The 13,163-nt window shown below is 38.0% G+C and overlaps 1 protein-coding gene across 4 annotated transcripts in view; it reads right to left on the bottom strand.

Moving 5' to 3' along the window:
• The window catches only part of DISP1 (dispatched RND transporter family member 1), a 71,044-nt gene that overhangs the window by 48,145 nt on the left and 9,736 nt on the right, over window positions 1–13,163 (bottom strand). The window contains exon 1 of one of the 4 annotated variants that reach the window (XM_058165481.1): window positions 9,259–9,283. The exons of 1 other annotated variant lie outside the window; for it this stretch is intronic. The gene's annotated coding sequence lies outside the window, so the exon portion shown is untranslated. Of the gene's footprint in view, window positions 1–1,780; window positions 2,069–9,258; window positions 9,284–13,163 lie in introns of those variants that run through there. 2 more of the 4 variants (XM_058165482.1, XM_058165480.1) reach the window with 2 other exon arrangements.

Here is a 13,163-nt window from a genome sequence, read left to right as displayed (position 1 = left end):
TGAAACTGCAAACTCAAGTGCATACAGATGTATGCATGCGGGCACATAATCAGACAACACAAGACAAAGTGTGACTTTTATTCACTTTAATTTTGAACTGACCAAATATAGCTCTTCCAATGCAGAGACAATCTTTGCTAGCTGTCTCTTGGCAAAGAGAAGCAAGCCTGGGAATTTCAATTGCTAGAGATAAATCAAGAGCCAGAACTCAACTTCCAACACTTTAAGAAGCATGTGTTAAATTTCTCTGAGATACTTTGATTTTCCCCTGTATATGTGAAATGAAAGTTGCCAATTTTAATTATTACCCAGCAAGCATGAAAATGTTTTTGCAATAAGCTTTCATTAATTTTTCAAAATAACATATTTATTTATATAATTTATATAGCTACTTGCATCAAGAGGCTCTGGGCACCTTACAAGATTAAAAAGCATCCAACCAACCCCCATAAACCATAGCCATCTGGTACCAAAGGATAAATGATTAAATATTAACCACCCATAGTAGCTGTAGGAGAAGGAATGGCAGAATCTGGGTGTGGAGTGACAAGAGGAATCACCTTAGAACAGGGGCCTCCAACCTTGGCAACTTTAAGACTTGTGGACTTCAACTCCCAGAGCTCCTCAGCCAGCTTTGCTGGTTGAGGAACTCTGGGAGTTGAAGTCCACAAGTCTTAAAGTTGCCAAGGTGGGAAACCCCTGCCTTAGAATCCCTATGTAGTCACAAGCAAACCAAGTCTAATGCACCTTGAGGGCTGTTGATCCTTATCTAACTCTAACCAGATGCTGACCATTAGTTGAGAAGATTCCAGCGCATAGGCTTTTAACAATAAATCAGCTTAACTGAACCTTCAGCTGTGGACCTGGTCTTTCCTGCCTGACACTAGCACAACTCATCTCCACCCTCTTTCAAATACCTGGGAGAATAGCCAGGTCTTCAGTGCATATAAACGAGACTATTTCTCCTCAAACTAACATTTTAAAAATATTTATTAAGTATCAGTCATATTTTAGTGACTTCTCAAAAAGTATGTATTTAAGCTTATTGACATTTGCACATTCACTTTCTCAATTAATTTTTAACTAGATATTACAGATTAGGCTACTTGAATTCTGAGATAACCTTAGCCTGTTTACAGCTACTGCTGAAGTACTGAGTACATCTCTCACAAGTTTCATTCAAACTAAGCAACAATTTGGGAATTACATTAGCTGCAATTCAGATACCTGGTCGAGGAGTGTGGGGACTTTTTTAAAAAGTCCTTTAAATGTTTCCCATACTTAGATCTCCAGACTTTTTTGGATGATAACTTCCATCACTCATGATCATTAGCCATATAGTATTGGCTTGGACTGTAATAACAACATATGGGAATTAAAAACTTACGAAGAACAAGTATCTAGGTCATATGGATCTGAAGCATAGGTTGTCTATTATCTATAGAAATCCAAATGAGCATCCCTATTTTTAACATCTACATTGCATACCAGATTAATACAAACAATGGATACATTTTTGCTAAATTCTATGTGAACCAATTGTTCTTATTAAACAAAAAGTAATTAGCCCAAACCATAGTTTAGCATGATGTGTAGACCCATCCAGTTTATCATGTAATATGCAAACTATCCCCCTTATATTCCTAATCGATGGTGGGTTCCTACCGGTTCTGCCCGGTTCTACCGAATAGGTAGTAACTTTAGGGACTAGTTCTCCGAACAATAGTAAGGGCAGCCTGGCCACGCCCCCAAACCGGTTCTCCGGTTGCTGCTTGCTCACCTACCCGATGCCTCCAAGAAGCCTCTCAGCTGTCTGGCCACAGGGCGCCGAAAAGTCCTTCAGCCGGTGAGAAGAAAACTGTGCATGTGCAAAGATGGCAGCAGCAACTGGAGGTCTTTTTGGTGCCCTGCGCCAGCAGCTGGCTGGAAAAGAAGCCTCTCGGCTTCCAAGTTCATCAGCAGGCTCAGTCGCTTCACAGGGTCGCTTTTCTCCGCACCCGAGAAAGATCAAAAGGTGCGGAGCAGCCTTTAAGGAGAAAGTCGGCATAGCTGCCTAGACGAGGTAAAAAAAAAAAACCACTAAGGGAAGGAGCACCCCCTGAAGCTGCTGGCATTGCAGCCACACCCCATCCCTGCAGCTGGAGCTCCAAGTAGAAGACGTCCTCGGCTATTGCGAAGAAGCTGCAGCTCCTGGTGCACCACGCCCGCTTTGTTCTCTTTGAGAGCAGCTTTGCAAAGCTGCTCTCAAAAAGAATGAAGCAGGTGGGGTGCACCCAGAGCTGCTGCTTCTTCACAACAGCTGAGGATGGAAGAGTTCGCTCAGGAGCGATGCTGGTGAGGAAGGCGGCGAAATCCTCCACGTAGCCCAAACGCTCTGGGATGGGTAAACAACTGTGGGGAGGCGAAGGGTAGTGTTGCACCCCCCTCCCAGCCTTCACCTGCGCCTCCGTGCCACCAGCGTCTCCCGATGCTGCCGCCGTTGGAGCTGTGACAAGGACTGGGGCAGCCGAGGTGACCGAAAACGGTGCGGAGGTTCCCTGCAATTCCTCGGCTCATCTGGGCTGCAGCTGAGTCCTCTGCCCTGAGTCGGTGGACAGATCTTTCCGGATTTGACTTGGAGGAAATCGCAGCTCATGGCTGCTACAATTCGCTGTGCTGCACAAGTGAACAGGCAGAAACAGCCAGTAGAGAGCACAGACCGGCTGTTTTTTTTTTGTTTGGTTGGGTTTTTTTTACATTTATATCCCGCCCTTCTCCGAAGACTCAGGGCGGCTTACAGTGTATAGTCTCATTCTATTTGTATATTTTACAAAGTCAACTTATTGCCCCCCCAACAATCTGGGTCCTCATTTCTCTCCTTCGTTACTCTTTATGGGAAAGCGTTTGGCACAGCACAGTGAAATTTAACAGCCATGAGCTGTGCTTTCTTACAAGTTTCATCTGAAAAGCTCTGTGCAGAGAAAAGCTCCTGTTTCTCTCTGCCGTCCACAGCGCTTAGGGAAAAGCATGGCTCATGGCTGTTAAACCTCCAAGTCTGGAAAGATCTGGCTAGGGAGGGGTGCCTCCATCCGCTGGTTCAGGTCAAGGACTCAGCTGCAGCCGTGACAAGCTGAGGAACTGTGGGGAGCCTCCCGTGTGTTGCATCCCCCCAGCCTTCGCCTGCGCCTCTATGCTGCGTCTCCCGAAGCCACCGCCATTGGAACCGCGACAGGGACAAGGGCAGCCCAGTAAGCTGGGCACCCAAAAATGGCACAGAGGTGCAAGCAAAGGCTGGGAGGGGGGGTGCAACATGCAGGAGGCTCCCTGTAGTTCTTTGGCTCATCTCGGGTGCAGCTGAGCCGGCGGAGGCTGTGCAGGGCACGGCTGGGAGTGTGGTAACCTTGCCCTCCCCATGTGCTGGACTCTGCTGTTGCCATCGCCCCTGGCCTGCCCGCTCCAGCTGCAATCATGGGGAAGGCCCAACAGAGGTGAGAAGGGTGCTTTTTGTCCAGGAAGGGCAACAGAGGGAAAGCTGAGATGACCACTGGCACCCTACCGCGTCCTGTTCTGGATATGGGGCCAGAGTGTCAAAAAGTTCCTAAAATTTTCACCACCATTTCGGTGGGCGTGGCTTGGTGGGGGGGGTGTCATGTGACTGAGTGCATGAGTGGTCAAATTGACCACACACACTCAATTATCTCCCCCAGCCACACCCACATAACCAGTAGTAAAAAAATTTAGAACCCACCCCTGTTCCTAATCAATCTTTTCTATTCTGAGAATTTCTATTCTGAATATGATTTATGAACTAAGTGCTTAACTAGTTCTATCACTTGATTTAAATCAGAATTTATAATGATAATTTTTTATTCTCAATAGTGAATTCATAACTATGAATTTACAAATACCACGTCTGAAATGTTACTGCACTATCACGTTTTTAGGAATTTCTGGAAATATTCCTATGTTAGCAGGCATTATTTTATGGCAAGGTATATTTTAATATTTTTATGGGTGATTTACAAATATTAGGGACTTAGGACAAAGTAAAAAGATAATGAACCCAGTGTTCTTAAAACCCTATATTGTGGAGTATAACTTCCATTAGCTCTAATCTTATCCTGGATAATTGATGATGTTATAACTGCATATCTGAAAATCTATTAAACCCTGTTTAAATATACTGTATAGCATCCTTACTATAGATAAATATGTTTAGAAAATGTACCGTATTTCCTTGGGGAAAGAGGTTTTAACACGTAATTTCTGGATTAAAGACTGCGCTATCAGCTAAATAGTGAAATTATTAGTGACAGGTTCACTGATTTACGGTACTTTTTAAGAGGTCACTAGAGTATACCCAAATGTAAATGGGAAAAGAACTGCTCCAAATTTTATTGATTGATTGATCTGATTTATACAGGAGTCTATTTCAAATACATGATATATTACTATTTTTTTCTCCTCTGCTTCAATGTCAGCGACCTCAAAAGTAGATATTCATCCATATTCCCCATGCCAGCTCTGTCGCTGACAAAGAATAACTGTCATTTGGGAACTAAAAATGAGAAAGAGAAGACTTTACTTGACCTTCTCATGTAAGGTGTTTTCCTATACTATTGTCTTCTCTAAGCCCCTTTTCTACAAACCCATTTTCTTGACAGAATCCCTCAACCTCCAGAACAAATAAGATGATCTGTGGGTAATGGGAATTGGCTTTACGGGTCGGTGCCATTTAATCAGCAAACAGACTTAAATATAGTTTATTAAAGAACAAACTAAATTTGATAATAGATCCAAAGACAGGAAATGGCCCACATATAAAGACAAAGAAGTTACTCAGCCGAGAAGAAAAATACCATTTTGTAGTTCTACTCCGGATTCCTTCTCAACTTCAGTTGTAAAAAAAGTAGTGGGAAGGAACTATGTTATATTTTATTTTTTGCTTATAAATCTGACCTCCCCTCTTTCTGCAATAAATGACTGGAAGGTTCATGCTGAAGTTTATGGAACTGCCAGAATTAAATCTAGTCTGGCCAAGATTCCTGAATGAAATACAAATAATGAAGTAAGTGTAGCAATCAATTCCATTTCTTTATCAGCCTGCACCAAATACTCCTACATGAAATATATCTGTTTTGAAATAGTCAGGAAAATATTCCCAACCTGGGAATGACTCAATAGATAAAATTGAATGTCAAATCCAATCTAAACATCTGTCTGACTGTGCAAGCAACTATAATAAAATCATCAGTGTTGTTAGTCCCATCCTTTTGAACCTAGACTTTTCCAGAAACAGGTTACTGCAACTCACAATACAGGGAATATTGCACAATGAATACTGTATCAGCTTTGTTTTTTCTCTTTATTGCCTAACATTTGCAAAGACAAAAAAAAAAAAAAGACTAAGTGGACACCAAATACGCACAAACATTATCAGGTTACAAATTATTGAAATTAGAAGTAAACTGGATTTCTTTTTGACTCTACACCAAAACAAGGTTGTAAGATACCACTTACTCACTGGCATACAAGACGGCAAAGAATTTAGTTATTTACAAGAAACTCTGAACCTATTTTTTTACCTGGATTGCTATTATTGGCAAGTACACATAATTATCTTTTTGGAAAGACACGTTTATAGCATATACCAAAGACTGACTTATCAAAATATGTACCATCTCAACACTGAATTCAGTTTTTATTTGTGCAATTGGAAAGACTGGACAATACAAATCTCAAAATTTATTGTTTAAAAATCCAGCTGTATTATTTCTTAGACATATATATATAAAGTTAAATAGTACAATGCCTAAAAGGAACAAAGACTTTCTTGCCTTAGCCAAACAGGATTAGGTAACTAGATTTTAATCCATTTAAATTTTAAAATAAAAGAAGAATTTATTTCCCCCTTTTTCTGAAATGTGCAAAGTTGTTATTCCACTACCCCTCAATTTAAAGAATTGATCTTTTTCCCTTTCTGAACTTCAGGCCAAATACAATTTAGGGTAAGAACCCAGCAAACTTTAAATTGCTTCTCCTTTTGCCATTGTTGCATGCTGTTTCTAAATATTTGCGATTCCCAGATTACTAAAATGGGCTGAGATGCATTCCTTTGTAGTGCAGATGATTTGCACAGACCTCATGCAGTAGAGAAATTCTCACGCCTTCAAGGAACAAACTGGATTTAGGGGACGCTTTGCTCACATGCCAAGGTAAAGTAATCATGAGGGTCAAAAAGAGCTCTGTCTTTTGCTACAATTCTAGAGGTTCTAAATCCTTTGCTGGGGAAAAAAAAAACAGGGACAGTAATATTTCTAATACTGCTCAGAACGCTAGTGATTTGAATATACTTGCAATCATAATCAAGCTGTACCTAAATTAAAGCAAGTTTATGATAGGATTCTGTAACACAATTGCATGGGAATGAGAATTTGTTGTAAAACCCATAAGACGACCATGTCAAATTATGATTATTACCAGTCAGAATCGCATAAAGGCGTTGTCTGCCTGTCAACTTTTTCTCCTCTATAGACTGGTTGAAGAGGCAAACTGCCAGACAAGGCCGCAAATTTCTGACAGTAGCATTTTTATCATTATTGAACTTTCTAAATATCGAAATACACTCACTCTCCTTTATCCCCATAATGCTGCATTATTTTGAACTGGGGGCTTATTTTGTGGAGGCAATGCTAATTTATCAGTCATGAGAAAAACAGTAATTGATCTCAACTGAGCTCACAGAAATCTTTTTTTTTTTATTATTCAAAGTAAGCATTTTCCAAACAGTGTGAAACCTGGAAAAACTTTTACCTTTGAGGTTCTTAAATGGAACGGTGATTTGGAAAAACTGATTTTAGCAATATCTGCTTATCTCAAGTTATTCTATTATTTTAGGAACACAGAATACATTATGTTCAACTTGTTCTACTCTTAAAGTCATCATGCTTGAATGGATTAGATTTAAATTGGCTTAGCTGTTTTCCTTAAAAATATTAAATTAATAAGTCAATTATTATGTAGGTTATGAAAACATTCTAATATTACTAAAACAGCATGTAATGTATTTCATTCTGAACTTTTACTTTTCAGTAAAGAAATATATAGTATTTTTTTCCTTCTCTCTATTGCTGTGGCTTTCAAAAGGGAGAGTTATCCTACAGGTAGTCAGTGACTTATGACCAAAATTGAAACCAAACTTTATATTGCTAAGTGAGAAATTTGTTGCGTTTTGCCCCATTTTACAACTTTTCTTGCAACATTTGTTAAGTGAATCACTGCAGTTGTTAAAATAGCAACACCGTTGTTAAGTGAATCTGGCTTCCCCATTGACTTTGCTTGTCAGACGTTCACAAAAGATGATCCCATGACTCTAGGACACTGCAACTGTTATAAATGAGAATTAGCTGCCAAACATCTGCATTTTGGTCATGCGACTATGGAGATGCTGCAATGGTTGTAAGTGTGAAAAAATGATCATAAGTCACAAGTTTTGCTTGTGCAAGTTTGAACAGTCACTAAATGAACTGTGGTAAGTCAAGGACTGCCTGTATTTCCTTGACTTTATTTCTCTCTTCAGGAATATATAGAGTTGCTGCCCAATTGTCTGCACCTCTCATCCTGTACTTTAAATTCTATTCAGGATAGTAAAAATTCTCCTTCCAACCACTCTTATGAAGCCCATGAATTCAGACTACCCGACATGGGTTCTTGCACTCTGGATGACCCTTATATGGCCAAAGGGCTGGATCAATGATCTGGTTATTTTCAGCAAGTTGATAACCCTATCATGAATGAATCCACCAAGCTCTACAAAAACGATGGACAGGAGACTGAAAAATGCTTGGCCAACTTTTCTTCCTGTTCTTGGGGAGGTGATACCACCTGTATGGTGAAATGCCCTTGCAAATTCTGCAGATCCTCAGCAAGGGAATGATAATGCATAAATTTTATCGAACACTGAATCGCTAAAAATTTAGCATTTCAGATTATAGATAACTTGGACTTTGCATTTAATCTTCATTTTGAAAGCATGTCAGTTTAAAAATGGATACCCAGAGATACCCCCTTCTCTCCCAGAACATTTACAAAAGTTATGCACGTTGAATACATATGAATCCAGTAACCCTCACTATTTAGTAAATTCTAGGACTGGGATGTTATACAAGTCAAGGGTTAGGATTTGCTCATATGTAGAGCTTAATGTTAGGATACAAAATGGTGGTAGAGTAGAAAGGTTACAGATTTAAGCAGATATGGACTCATCAAAACTGCATACAAAACTCCCTGGGCATCCTCCTGTTTGAAAGTATCTAAGGAGATTTAAGCACATCAACCTCAATTTGTCTATAACCCCCAGTAATTTTAAACAATAGATTAAAACTAATCATGCAGTTTAGATGCAATAATATACTGAGTTCATTCAAAATGGGCATCTTCTCCCTATGATACAAATAGATGGGGAGAAGGAAAAGGAAGGCTAATTGTGAGACTCAAAAATGCCAGAAGCAGAGTTAAGGAGAAATTAAGTAACTGCATCCCTACTTTCAATATTGCAAAACACAATATTATACAATGTGTGTACACATATTGTGCTAAAAAAATTATTGGATTGAATATCAAAGAACTTTTAAAAGCATTTTAGAAAGCTAAGCAATGACATCAATCCTTTGAAAAACAAGTTCCAGCCAACTCACTTAATAACTGCCAGGCTAAAACTGCTGAATACACACTTAGTAATTGCCTAAGCTTTTAACAGAAAGACATTTTAAGTGGGAGAACCGCAAACAGTATTAAAATGCTGTGGACAAATTATTAGTAACAATAAAATATATTTATACATTTTTTTAAAATGACACATGGGAGAAATGCACTATTAAATAAAAGTATGACTTAGTTTTCAATCTAAATTAGCTAAATGGGTTTTATTTTCCTGGCTCTGACCACATTGTTGAAGTATGATACCCAGCATGCCAGTCAAATCTTTAAAAGTACGTAATATATTCTTTTTCTAGGATATTGGTCTCACCCACATCATATTTGTTTCCTTGTATATTTTTACAGTTACCATCAAACAAAATTGCTACATGTAAACTATTTTTTATATTTACATGTTTTAACAGAAGAACTTCAAATAATATATAAATATTAGCAGACTGTACATATTTGCAGCATATAAAAATGACTACAATTTAGTGACATTAAATTAAAATTTAATTAAACATAATTAAAACATTAAATTAAACATCATTTAGTAGCAATCTTTGGAGAAGTTCTTACAGTTTACATTTCATGTTTCCAGGAAGAAGCCCATTCTGAAATCTGAACGATTTTATCTGCCATTATGGTCTGAAATTTTGCACAATGTGGCCCTTCTGATTATTCTTCAAAGTATCTGAAGGCAGGACAAGAAGTAACAAATGGAAATCTATCAAGGAAAGATCCAACCTGGAACTGAGAAGAAACTTCCTGACAGTGAGAACAATTAATCAGCTTGCATCCAGAAGTTGTGGGTGCTCCATTACTGGAAATATTTAAGAAGAGATTGGACAACCATTTGTCTGGAATGGTATAGGATCTGCTGCTTGAGCAGGGGGTTGGACTAGAAGACCTCGAAGGTCTCTTCCAATTTTGTTATTTTGTTATTATTCTTCCTTTTTCTAAAAGGGAACAGGTCACCTTAAAAAGCCAATTTATATCCAATGGTAATAGGTAGTGTTGGGAGGAATCAATCCATATTACAAAGGTATTCTAGAATTGCTGGGAGCCTTGAGATACCAGAATCTGTTTACAATCAATTCCTTACACATCATTCTGACTTTTGATTTAAATGCAGCTGATAAGAGATCAAAAAAGAAGGAAGGCAGAATAGTGGAAAACCAGGCATTTGGGAGCATACAAGCACATGGCTTACTTTGCTAAACATGCGACATATGCCAAATTATTGTAATTTTATAAACCTTTATTTAAGTCTTAGCCTGTGGTGTGGACTCAGCTATTTTTGTATTCCATAAAGAAAGATTAAACCGCCATCTAATCAGATACATTTAGAAAGATCAAACTCAGTTTTCACTCCTCATATTAACCAACTCAAGCAGCTGAATATAAATATACTGTTTTCCTTATAAAATTCAAACTTTCACTGCACAGGTTTGCCAATGTGGCAGAATACTAATTGCATTCAGTCAAAGATTACTACGGTAGCCAGCCTCACCCATTGAGCTAACTCCAACTCCAACCAATCAGAAGGCAGAAATGGGACAAAGAGATCCTTTGTCAGTTTTGCTGATGAGATGAAAAAGTAAACTTTATTAAGAAGGTGTTAAGTCTGCTGGTTATCATCTACTGCCTATCTCCAATTATGTCTGCTGCCATCCCATGAAAAAGAGAGTGGAGGGGAATGAGAACTACTGCTATTACTTTTAACAACCATGTTTCCATTTGCATCTCACTGAAAGCCCTGTGCAACTGTATCCAATTTCAAAATTGCTAAGAAGGCGAGAAGAATAAGAAAAGTATGTGGGGTGAGAGAAAATTTAATAGCTTTCCTCTGCCGCCCCTCTCAAATCTTCAAGGAAAAAATGCCCTAGAAGCAGATCCTGGGGGCCTTGTGAGGTTGAAGATTTCTACACAGCCTCTAAGGCTTAGGAATTTTACTCACACCTTCCCTGGCCTTTGAAAGCACAGCTGGAATGTTCCTATTTTAGTTGCATTCAGAGGAAAACTGGATTATTTCAGGCTTGGAAATCTTTAATTTGATTCCTTTAAGGAAAAAAAAAATAAAAGATTCAAATTAATGATACATTTTTGGAAGCTGTCAGTTCTGATTTATAGCTTGATTTATTGAAATTTAGATTCTAAGAGTTTTCACATTCCTAAACATTATGAAGCACATTATCGTTACAAAGGAAACAAGAGTAAGCAAGTGGAAATTTTAAAAAATGGTTCAAGCATGCATGAAAATAATGAAAGAACATACAGAACAGATTATTCAGCCTACCAGTTAGTGTCAAAACTGGAACATCAATATCTGTATGTTTAAAATCCAAATGTACTGGAAAGATAAACAGGTCTATCAAAAACTGCTATAATTCCATTTTTTAAAACACAAAATAACTTATATGCCACTAATACAAATACATAATTGAAATGTAATTGAAATTATAACACAACATAAATATTAAACACTTTAGGTTTAGCTTTTAGAACTTACATGAAGTGTTTAACCTCCAATAGCATAGTTTATAATGCGTCATAAAGCTAAATAAGGGGAGATTTTTGCTTCTCAGCAGTAAAGCAAAAAAGATAGATAACTCAATTTAGCAAGTGTATCAGGTAATTAATTATTCAGAAACTATATCTACAATAGACTTGGCCACCCTCCCAATATTTTTCCATGAGTATATTATACTTTATATATTTTGTACAAGCATACATTTAGTAAAAACAAGTCCCTCTCATAATTTAAGTATAGTAGTTGTCTGTTCAGTGGCAAGGAGGTTCACAATGACTTCCTAGCAAAGCCCAGAATACAACAGCTTATTTCATATGGCTCGTCCATTTTACCTTATTTACACTCTTTCTTTACTCATCCTGTTTTTTGTTTTTAATCCTTTGTCCCAATCTAAAATTCCATGCTCTCATATCAAAACCTCCTTTCTCTAGATCAGGAAAAAGCCACATAGTACCCTAAAACAGTCATAAACTATAATCAGCATGCCAACAGTGAGGGATTTGGAAACCTATAATCCAAACATATGGGAAGCAATAAGTTGTCAGTTCCCAGTTTTGATCTTGCACTTTTTTCTATTCTCATATTGAGAATATTTCATCTCATTTCAGATCCATCTCATATGTTTCAAGAGGTTTTTATGCAAATGAATATTTCTAAACTTCACTGTCGCAGATTTGTCAATATGTTTAATTCATTACAAATAATGGAATTTAAGCGACACCCTCCAGCAGGCAGCAGAGTTTTAAACTCCTTAGAAAATTTATTTCTCCATTATTTGTGAAAAATAGATACCTTCATGTATCACTTTAGAAAATTCTCCTGGATCCAAACTCCCTAACTTTCTTTTACAAGAAATCATGAATACAGTAGCACCTTTTCCAACTAACCACAGATACATCTGGTGAAGCCAAGTGCAGATCATGACAACTTATGCTTTTCAATAAAATTTCTAGTTGGAAAACGTGCCACCAGAGTTCTTCTGATTTTTGACAACCATCAATTAACATGCCTCTCTTCCTAGAATTTCTCACACAAGGTATTTCTGCAAAGATGTCATCCTCATTTTAAAATAAATAAGCATATTTTAAAAAATTGCTTTAATGTACAGATTTGACTTAAACTTGTTATTTGCCTCATTACAATGTTCTGAATTAGCTTGGATTGTTGTCTCAGAAAGTTAGTTCTGCACGGGGTGCCCCTAATTTCCAGTAACAATTAGCACATTGTACCATAATTAGTATATTGCCTCCAAGTTCCTCTTTTCCCAAGCTGTGGCTATTTCACATGTCTGCAAACCATATATATGTATATTTCAGCATACATCTATTTCAGCACTCATGACCCTCAGGTTCCCTTTTCACGCAGTCGCCTTGTCCCATGACTGCATCGGGTGTTTCATTAGAGGAACTTTCATCTGAGAGTTTTACTAACTAAGCTGTTTTCATTACCTTTTATGCACCAGATTGATTGAAAAATTACTGTAAATAATAATTCCCAAGAGAAACCAGAGTTTTTTTGTTTTTTTTACATTTATATCCCGCCCTTCTCCGAAGACTCAGGGCGGCTTACAATGTATAGGGCAATAGTCTCATTCTATTTGTATATTTTTTACAAAGTCAACTTATTGCCCCCCCAACAATCTGGGTCCTCATTTTACCTACCTTATAAAGGGTGGAAGGCTGAGTCAACCTTGGGCCGGGCTCGAACCTGCAGTAATTGCAGGCTCCGTGTTCTAATAACAGGCTTCTCTGCAGCCTGAGCTATCCCGGCCCTTTTGTAAATCTTTTGGAAGAAGGGGGTGTTTTGACCTTTCCTTCATTATCACTTGACCAATTGGGGCTGGTAAGAAAGCTGGAATTCTGAAAACATGTTTGTTGCACTGGACAAGATGGCTGTCAATTGGAAAATGGCCTGTTCATAAAGACAAACTGATATGGCTAGAAGAAAGTTG

Source organism: Ahaetulla prasina, chromosome 1, assembly GCF_028640845.1.
Source record: "Ahaetulla prasina isolate Xishuangbanna chromosome 1, ASM2864084v1, whole genome shotgun sequence".
In the NCBI taxonomy this organism is placed as follows: Eukaryota; Metazoa; Chordata; class Lepidosauria; order Squamata; family Colubridae; genus Ahaetulla; species Ahaetulla prasina.
The sequence above is the reverse complement of the archived record's forward strand: the minus strand, read 5'-3'. Positions and strand labels throughout refer to the sequence as shown.